Source organism: Oreochromis niloticus, linkage group LG6 (assembly GCF_001858045.2).
Source record: "Oreochromis niloticus isolate F11D_XX linkage group LG6, O_niloticus_UMD_NMBU, whole genome shotgun sequence".
In the NCBI taxonomy this organism is placed as follows: Eukaryota; Metazoa; Chordata; class Actinopteri; order Cichliformes; family Cichlidae; genus Oreochromis; species Oreochromis niloticus.
The window spans coordinates 27730042-27739805 of NC_031971.2; the positions used below are offsets into that span (position 1 = coordinate 27730042).

Consider the following 9764-nt stretch of genomic DNA (forward strand, 5'->3'; position numbering starts at 1 on the left):
GACTGTACACTGTGTTCGTGTTTTCCTCTGAATCAATAAGTTCCGTTGGAGCAGCCTTTCAACACCTCTCTCCGTCTCTCACTAGCAAAGTTTACCCAGACAACAAAGTAAAGCTACTTTTCGGCTACGAGCCCGACACGGAACCTGACGTGTTAGCCAGAGGTCCCTTTACTACGGTTCACAGCCGCAGACCTGTTTTATATACGCACGGAGTAGTTTTCTATACGAGATCGCTGCAAAAAAAGTGGAGCCTTACCTAATGTCCACCCTACTGTTACTCATTTTATATTAAGATTTAAAAATCTAGTTGGTATTAGGCAAGTAGCCTAATAATAATGAATCACACAGCAATAGTACATTTTGTCACGACTCGGCTGGTAGTCGTGTGGAGGTGAGAAAGGAGGATCCAAAAGCAGACAGTGGCGGAGATGCAAGTGGGTTTATTTACAGTGCACAGAAACCAAGGTGTGGGCAGGACCGAACAAAAACCTAAACTGGGAAAACTAATACAAAAAGGAGGACATGGAGCATGGAGCATGGAGCATGGAGCAGAGAGACACAGAGAAACACGGAATGATGTTGACTACACCGAAGGTTCACAGAGAAACACAGACGACACGACGAGGAGCACAGGCAAACACACAGTATAAATACACACACCAGGTAATTAGGAAATGGTAAACAGGAGGGGACACAGCTGGAACTAATGAACATAACGAGACACAAATCTACAAAGTAAAACAGGAAACACACAGACTGTTTTACAACACAAAACTCGGGGACCCGAACAGAACGCAGAGGGAAGACACAGGTAGGGATGATGGAGACACAAAGAACAAATGCAAAACAGAATAAACTAGAAACTAATAATAGAAACACAAAGCGCTGGGTCAGCGACCCAGGACCATGACACATTTATGTAGTTGTAAAAAGCATGGCAGTATATTAAGTAATCCAAAGTATTCAGAATACACTACTCTCATTGAGTAACGTAACGGAATACGTTACAAAATACATTTGGGGGCATGTCTTCTGTAATTTGTAGTGGAATACATTTTAAAAGTAACCTTCCCAACAATGAAGATGTTGCATAAAAAGAGATGAAAGAGGCAAGAAAAAAAAATGTGTGGCATAGTCAGGGTGGGCTCTTTTTTGTTTTTGTCTTTTAGTTTTTTTGCGGCAACACTGTCTGAAAGTTGCAGTTGCAGTACTTCAGTATCTAGCCAGCCCTACTAAAGATGAGCGAGCATAAAGGTAAGTGGCAGGTCATCTCAAATGCAACGTTTCTATCAGCTCTGCAAACACACAAACCGTTTGTGTGCAGTTTTTGGTAAAGTGTGTTGTTAGCTAAAGGTCCAGTTGCTCCATTTCAAAGGGAAAACAAAGAAACAGAACTAATGTCACTCAGAAATGGCGAAAGATGTGAGAGATTGGACAGGAGAGGAAGAAGGGAGGGTAGTTTTAAAGGTAAGAACTGCTCAATCCTATTTGATAAAGTGGAAATTTAAAACTAACGTGTAAGTCGTTGCAAGGCAGACTGTGTTGTTTAAAGGTTGCGGTTACGGCCCTGAGCCTCGGAGGGAGTGAGACTGCCTTTTTTTAAAAAAATACATGCAAATCCAAGCATGCTACGTGGACGATTAGTTACTTGGAGACCTGTGCCGGCCCTCTACTATACACATTGAAGTGTGACAGTCCACATAGACGATTGGCTGCCAGAGGATCCCATAATACTCCAAGAGGCAATGAGTGGCTGAGTTTTGTGACGCTAGCTTGCCTTAGTTTAACCCTTAGCTTCTGTTGATGGATTGGTCCACAGTGGCTGTCGTGCTACATGAAGCGTAGCAGAGGGTAATATGAATGTTAGCTGATAATGCTTAGTCATTAATTGAATTCCACCTTCATACCAACTGGGTACAATACAAAGACAGCATAAACAGTTTACTGTCAGTGTAGAGGATGGAAATCAGCCAGGACAACTCATGAAACATCTGCTTACATCTGGTTTAATTCAGTTGTGTACATCCACAAAGAGCAGCAGGTTAGCTGATCAAAACCTGTACATTAGGAAAATCTACTGGAGCTCTCAATAGAAATGATTGTGAGTTGTGATTCTTTTCCATACACTCAGCCATTACAACTGCTTTTACGGTTCCCCCAAGTCCGGAGAGTGGTGTCCCCACCATGGGGACTTGCCGCACCTGGAGCGCAATTACGCACCTGCAGCTGATCAGCCTCATCTTGGGAGCTTCTTAGCAGAGTTGCTGAGCTCCCGTCAACGCTGGGTTGTTGTGAGAGAATTGTAAGTTTTCTCAGAAGCTAATTATTGAAAGTGCTGGTCATCACGTATGTTAATCGTAGTAACGCGTCTCTCGTTTCCTGTTGGATTACAGAATTGGAGGAATAGACCGGGAGCACTGTGAACATTGAACAAAGGAGTGCAACACGGACCCATGTCACGGGAGAAAGACACACACTCTCTCACCTGCAGCACACATCGTAAATATCCTCCACCTTGTTGTCATTTTCACTGTAAATAAACGCACTGTCTTCATTCAGAGAATCCAGTGTTTGGGTCTTATATCATTTAGTTAATCTTGTGCTTATGGCTGACAACATGTGATTTGATGCCCTCTAGCAACAATTAAAAAAAAAAAAAACTATTTGCATGAAAACCGTCACTGGTGTTACTGTCCTTATTGGTGTAACCACAGCTGTACACTGTCTCAAGGCACCAATATTTTGTTTTCCAGCAAGCTGTTTTTGTAATTTTTAGTTCCTCAGGCTTTCTGAAGTGCTTTTAAGAAATGAACTTTTATATTTAGTTAGAAACAAAACATTTTAATTCAGTTGTTTTGTTTTGTAAAATAAGATAAGTAGCAGGTCCAAGAGAACAAAATTATTAAGCCAGCTCACCTTTTCCTCTACACTTCACCAGGTGCGCACTCTGATTTCGACATACAGTTGTCCTGTAAAACTCTGGGAAAAGAAGAATATCTCATAATCTTCCATTGCAATTCTAACTACATATAAAAAGACAACTTTGAAGCTATTTTTAATTGGATCTTTTATATCGTATTTGGACACATTAATATTATGACCAGTTATGAGAAGTGCGTGTGATTTGGTGGTTGTGTTTTTGGGCTACATATAAAATCTCAATTACAGCCACCAAAATCCTAGGGCCGGTCTGAATCGTAGGCTTTGACTGTACTTAGCTATGACTTTTATCAAAAAAGTTGGGCTGTTATTGTATTTTATTTATTTCAGTGATACACTTGACAGACATTTGCAGCACCTGCTGCTTCACAGTTTAGAAGCTGTTCTTAGTTTGTGATTACACCTACAGCCACAAGGTGGGGAAAGAGAGCCAATTAACTGAAGATGCAAACGTGTACAAGCAAACAACTATGAAATGGTAGGAAATTGTTTAGTTTGGTATTCTTGCATTTAATTTGTCTCAATACAACTGAGTTACTTTAAAAAAAAAAAAAAACTGCACTTTGTAAGATGATCAAGCGGTGCATTCACTGAAGCACCAGTTTTTCCTTTGACAAAGGAACAGACAAAAAAGAAAGAAGACAATTTAAAATAACAAAACATCATGAATAAAAGCTTACAGTACATTAATACTTCCTGCAGTTTAAAATGTTCAGACTTGTTCAGAGTTGTTTTTGTTTTTTGTAATTTAAACATTCTTGTGGGATTATGGCAGCATCAGGTATTAAAATGCCATTCCACATTTGGACACTAGAGGGTGCATAGCGTCCTGGTGGCATAGAGTAGTACCTAAAGTGAGCTTCATTAGGTGAAATTTCCTTTTTCAAAACAAAAGACACAGAAAGAAGGAAACCTGGAGCTGAAGCTCGTCAAGATAAAGAAGACCTGAAATAAATGCTGAATGAGAGGAAAAGAGTTTCTGATAAGTTGAAGCTTGTAAACTCTCCTATCTCTCTCTCTCTCTCTCTCTCTCTCTCACACACACACACACACACACACACACACACACACACACACACACACACACCTCGACCTAACAATGTTTACACATGCTTGTTTTCATATCTTAGTGAGGACATCTAATTGACATAAAGCTTTCCTTAGCCACTTACTACAACCCTAACCATAAAAAAAGAATGCTTAATTGTAAATCTGACATTATAACCACAGTTTGAAACTCAAAAAGCCTTCAAACTCATAGGGATAGGCATTTTGTCACCATAAATGACTGTTGGTCCCCACAAGTATAGTAGCATTCCAATTTTTGAAAGGGTTTTATTAAAATGGTAAAAGGCATGAAAAGCTGAATTCTACAGTAATAGCCCAGTGGTTTTAGAGCACTTTAAAGTTTTAATGGTACTTCTAAGTGAACGTATGTGGAAGTAGTTAAGTTTCAAAAACAAAGTTTTGGTGGAATTCTGAAACGTCTGCCAGATGGCAGGAGTGTTTACAATGTGTGCTGTGGGTGGGTGTGGTCCTTGATGATATTGTTTGTTCTTTTACTGACCTGAGCGATGCATGTTCATTTGTATCAGCTGTTTCCCCATGTGCAGTGTTGGGAAGGTTACTTTTAAAATGTAATCCACTACAGATTACAGAATACATGCCCCAAAATGTATTTTGTAACACATTCCGCTACATTACTCAATGAAAGTAACGTATTCTGAATACTTTGGATTACTGAAGGTTACCCGCCATACCAATACCAACTAGATTTTTAAATCTTAATATAAAATGAGTAACAGTAGGGTGGACACTAGGTAAGGCTCCACTTTTTGCAGCAGTCTCGTATAGAAAAATATTCCCCGCGTATATAAAACAGGTCTGCGGCTCTGAACCGTAGTAAAGGGACCTCTGGCTAATACGTCAGGTTCCGTGTCGGGTTCGTAGCCGAAAACTAGCTTTACTTTGTTGTCTGGGTCAACTTTGCTAGCGAGAGACTGAGAGAGGCGTTGAAAGGCTGCTCCAACGGAACTTATTGATTCGGAGGAAAACACGAACACAGTGTACAGTCGAGTCTTAATAGCTTACTTACAACTGGGCTCGTCAGGCACTCTTTTTGGCTGCAGTGGTTATTATTATATTTACATGCTTCCATCTCCCGTTTCTGGTCGGTGACAGCTCGTACTTTTCCACTCTCCTTTTTCTCTGTCCCTCGCGCTCACAGACATATTACGGGTATGGCAGTTCATTCTCCCTGCAGCACAGACTACACTGCCCGTGAGGCTACATTCTTTAGGACTAGAGGCTACATTCTTCAGGGCGATGCCTATAACACTCTGCCTATTGCCTTCATATTAAATCATTTTTTAAAATATCTCTTCACGTCATGAGACGCGAAATTGAGACACGGGCATTAGAGCCTGTTAATGCGTGTTTAATTTGGGTTTCCAAAAATAGAGAGGGCATAGCCTAACATATAAAACAGGAAAAGACCACCGTGTAATCCCTTTATTTCAACAAAGTAACTGTATTCTGAATATCACCTTTTTAAACTGTAACTGTAACGGAATACAGTTACTCATATTTTGTATTTTAAATACGTAACGGTACATGTATTCCGTTACTCCCAACACTGCCCATGTGTTTCCACTTCCTCTGATCACCTCCTGTCTTATATAGTCTGTGACTTTTCATTCTTTGTAATGTTGTCTGTTATATTTTACACCATGTTTCCAGGTTCCCGTGTTTAAAGTCCAGGTTTTTTCATGTTTAATTGTAGTTTAACCAGTTTAGGTTAGTGTTTAGTTTCGTATTGGTTCACCTTGCCCTTTGTTTTGCACCTTTTGATCAGCCTTCAATAAACAGCTTGCCTTTTGTTAAGATATAGATTTGCTTCTAAGTGTCTGTATTTGGGTCCTCCTCCTGTCTCCACATAGGCCTGCCAGTGCAGACAGTGACAGCACTAGAAGATACAAAACTTTAAGACTGACTCTGCTGGAGGAAACAGGGCTGTAAATTTCTGGGTTTAGAGAAGCTCTCTTTCCCCTTTTCCCCTCCCTATCTCTGTATGCAGGCCCGACCGGAGTGCAAGAGTTGGTTGCCATAGTAATGAGTGTTTCCTGCAAAAGGGTAATCTCTATATAAGATATCCAGAGAGGTGCAGAGGAAGAAACGTGAGCCCTCATAAGGCCACCCTCAACTGATTCTTCCAATAATTTTTTCATTCGGTTTCAGTGACCCACAGTAAAGATGTTTACTGCCTGTGTGTGGTGCTCTTTGTTCGTTTGGGTCTCCTGAGTGGGCAAAGAGACACACCAGCCATTTTTCAGCTTGAACCTTTAACTGCTTAATAAATTTAAGAAAATGCTCTTAGAACATATTTGTCTCCTCTCATTCAAAAATGAACACAACATTTGTCTGATTTTTTTTTTTAAATTATTATTTTGTGTATTATTCTTCTAAGTTGTGTTTTTGGTGATTTTTTTCAGTGATATATTGTTTTATATTATTTATTTTATGCTTTTTGTTGACTAAGTTGATATTCTAAAACAATTTATTTCATTTGATTTATTACATTACTGGGGCGATCGTGGCTCAAAAGTTGGGAGTTCGCGTTGTAATCGGAAGGTTGCCGGTTCGAGCCCCGGCTTGGACAGTCTCGGTCGTTGTGTCCTTGGGCAAGACACTTCACCCGTTGCCTACTGGTGGTGGCCAGAGGGCCCGGTGGCGCCAGTGTTCAGCAGCCTCGCCTCTGTCAGTGCGCCCCAGGGTGGCTGTGGCTACATGTAGCTTGCCATCACCAGTGTGTGAATGTGTGCGTGAATGGGTGGATGACTGGATGTGTAAAGCGCTTTGGGGTCCTTAGGGACTAGTAAAGCGCTATACAAATACAGGCCATTTACATTATTGTAAGGTCTACAAATCTATAAAATACACATTCTCCTTCCAGTATGGCTGGAGGGGAGCCAGCCTTAGAAGATGCACAACACGTACAGTTCATGGTTTTCTGTACTTCTATATATTACAGTGTTTGAAAGTAAAGAGCCCGGAGATCCAGAACAGTCTTCTGCCTCTTACTTATGAGCAGTGTTGGGTAAGTTACTTTAAATTAGTAACTTAGTTACATTACTAGTTACTTCTCTAAAAAAGTAACTCAGTTACTTCAAGTTACTCGTTACTTTCAAAGTAACTAGTTACTAGGGAAAGTAACTTTGGTTTTACTCAGAATTCTCTTGTTAATGTGTTGCTTCCGTAACTGGATACCCAGCAAGATTGTCAGTCTTCTAGCTTGCTTACTTGCCACAAGTGCGCTGTGCCACCTACCAATAGAAAGGAAAAAATAATGTGCACATTTCCACGAGAGAAATCCCACGCCTGGACCGTCGTTGACCGCCGCCATGATTCTAGCCTGCTTTTTACATCCAACACAAAAACTGCAGTCGTGGTGCTTTTGATTGTACTCAGAACTTGGAAATTCTGCCTTCTGAATAGGAAGATGTAGGTAACACCAGACTGCAGATGAGCTGCATACAGAGCTGGACTGGGACAAAAAAATCGTCCCAGGCATTTTGACTAGAGACCGGCCCGCCATTATAGGAAAAATCATAAAGCCTTTGAATGAAAACAAACACTGTTGTGACAGTGATGTACACTGTTCTGATGGTATATATGTATCAATCTATCAATTGTTTCTTGTAAGACTCAGATAATTATTTTTTTCAAAGAGACATTTTAAATGAGAATAAGAAAAAAGTATTTCCTTGTGCCCCCCTTTCCCTGTTAATGCCCTACCTGGCCCCCTGGCAAAACTTTGCTAGACCCGCCCCTGCACAGTTACCAGCTGTCAGCTACGTAGAAAAGGATGCTGGTGTTATTTGTCTCTCAGAAACGGCTCATAACTTCCCTTCAACTCATTCATGTCACCTAAAAGGTAAACCTGTTTCTCCATCACCTGTTCAGCTCTGATGATTCAGTAAGGACATCTCCTGGTTTCAGCTGCATGTTTCCCTCTCACCAGATAACCAAATCGATATCATGACCAGTAGCTTTACAGCTGTGGCTTCAGCAAACATCAGCTGATACTAGAAATTAATATTAAATAAATTCTAACAACAGCTGATCAAGCTTAAACGTGCTGCTGTTGTTTAACGCGACATCCGCTGGTTTCCTCTTTCTGGCGCAAAGTGGGCGATAAATAAGAGAAAAGCCGATCAGCTGATCATTGATCAGTTTCGTGATTGAAGTAGAAACGGGAGAGGAAAGAATGAGAGAAGAAGAGGCAGCTGTGCAGCTTCAGCTTTGTGTCTTTTTCATTGTAGCTGAAGTCCGGGACAAACTGTGTTGCTTTTCACCTCAGTACGAAACGCGAAATATTTTCTCTGAATACGAGACGATTCTGTTTTTTAGGGGACGGTTGGCAACTCTAATAATTAACCGTATGAACAAAATAAAGTTCAACATCAGTAACATAGCACCCACCCAGCTGTATAGAAACTCCGTCATGCTAGCTAGCACGCAGTACGAAAATGTCAGCATACCGAAAATAAACTCCACCTAAACTTGGTTTATATCTGACTCACATAGACTGCAGGTCATAACTTCTTACCTGAAGTTCAGTTCACCTGACACGCGGACCGGCGGCCGCTTCGGGTCTCTTCTCTTGCCTCCCTTTTCCTTCATCCACCTGCTGGCCTCCACCACTTGCTAATGTTATTGAATCTGTGGAAGCTCCGCGATAGCCACCACACGAAGTAACGAGCCTATCTAAATCCCAGTAACGAGTAACGCGTTCCTGGTTTTGGCATAATAACTAGTTGCCGTGCTCGTTACCACAATAATAACGTAGTAACTGTAACGCGTTAGTCCCAACACTGCTTATGAGCCGGAACACACAGCATTGGCTGGAGTAATGCACACGAATGGGTTACAATAACGATGCATGTGTTTTCTAAAGAGTAAAAGTTAGAAACAGCAGAATATAGAGCAGGAAAGTAGAATGGTTAAAATAGCACAAATTCGCAGAAGTAGTAGTAGACCAAAACACGTATGTAAGCAACTTGAAGGAAAAAGAGAAAGAATAAAGAATAAACAGAAACGGAACACAATTGTGTGAATTGTTTACAGCATTCACAGAATTAATAATCAGCTAGGAGACTATACACAAGGGGGAGACAGCAAGATGGAGATCACAACATGACACCATGACAAAACTATGAGAAATGCTTTTTGTTTTGTGCATGAATAACACCATGTGACAAAATTCACAATTTTTTGAGACAATGAGCAGGCATTTGAGTACAAAGAAAAAGCAACAGAACAAGACTGTGATATCTCATAAAGATTGTATTACAGTAATTTCTTAATGCATGCTCAATCATCCGGGTAAGGAAATCCCCAAGAGTTGATTCTGTTCATTTGGATATAGCCTTGTAAGTGGGAGAAACTGTTAAAGTGAATTGTTAAATGTTGTCATTTTTATGCTTACCATCTCTACATTGTTTCAAACTGTGTGATCAAAGACATTCCTTTGTCTCTGACCACCTCTCCAGCCAATTTGGTGCTGGGGGAGGCTGACGTGGGTTTTATTGTAAATACATCCTATCTGAAAGATCTGTTTCTTGTGTTGTAAGCTTCCTGCTTTTATGATCCTTTTGGTGAGCAGGAGGACACACACACACACACACACACACACACACACACACACAGTGCCTGGTCTTTTAGAACCATTGGGGGGATTTTACGGTGGGAGGTGCTTGTGTTGTGTTGTGTTGTGTAAACTGTATCTGTCATGGAAATAAATAGCTGCGAGGAGGGCTACACTT

At 40.8% G+C, this 9764-nt stretch overlaps 1 long non-coding RNA gene across 1 annotated transcript; it reads left to right on the forward strand.

Annotated features, from left to right (window-relative positions):
- Positions 1-373: 373 nt before the first annotated feature.
- LOC102080845 (uncharacterized) lies at positions 374-2654 on the forward strand. Its single transcript, XR_268341.4, has 4 exons — positions 374-811; positions 1170-1254; positions 2132-2302; positions 2394-2654. It is a non-coding gene; the product is annotated as an uncharacterized LOC102080845 (long non-coding RNA).
- The last annotated feature ends 7110 nt before the right edge of the window (positions 2655-9764 follow it).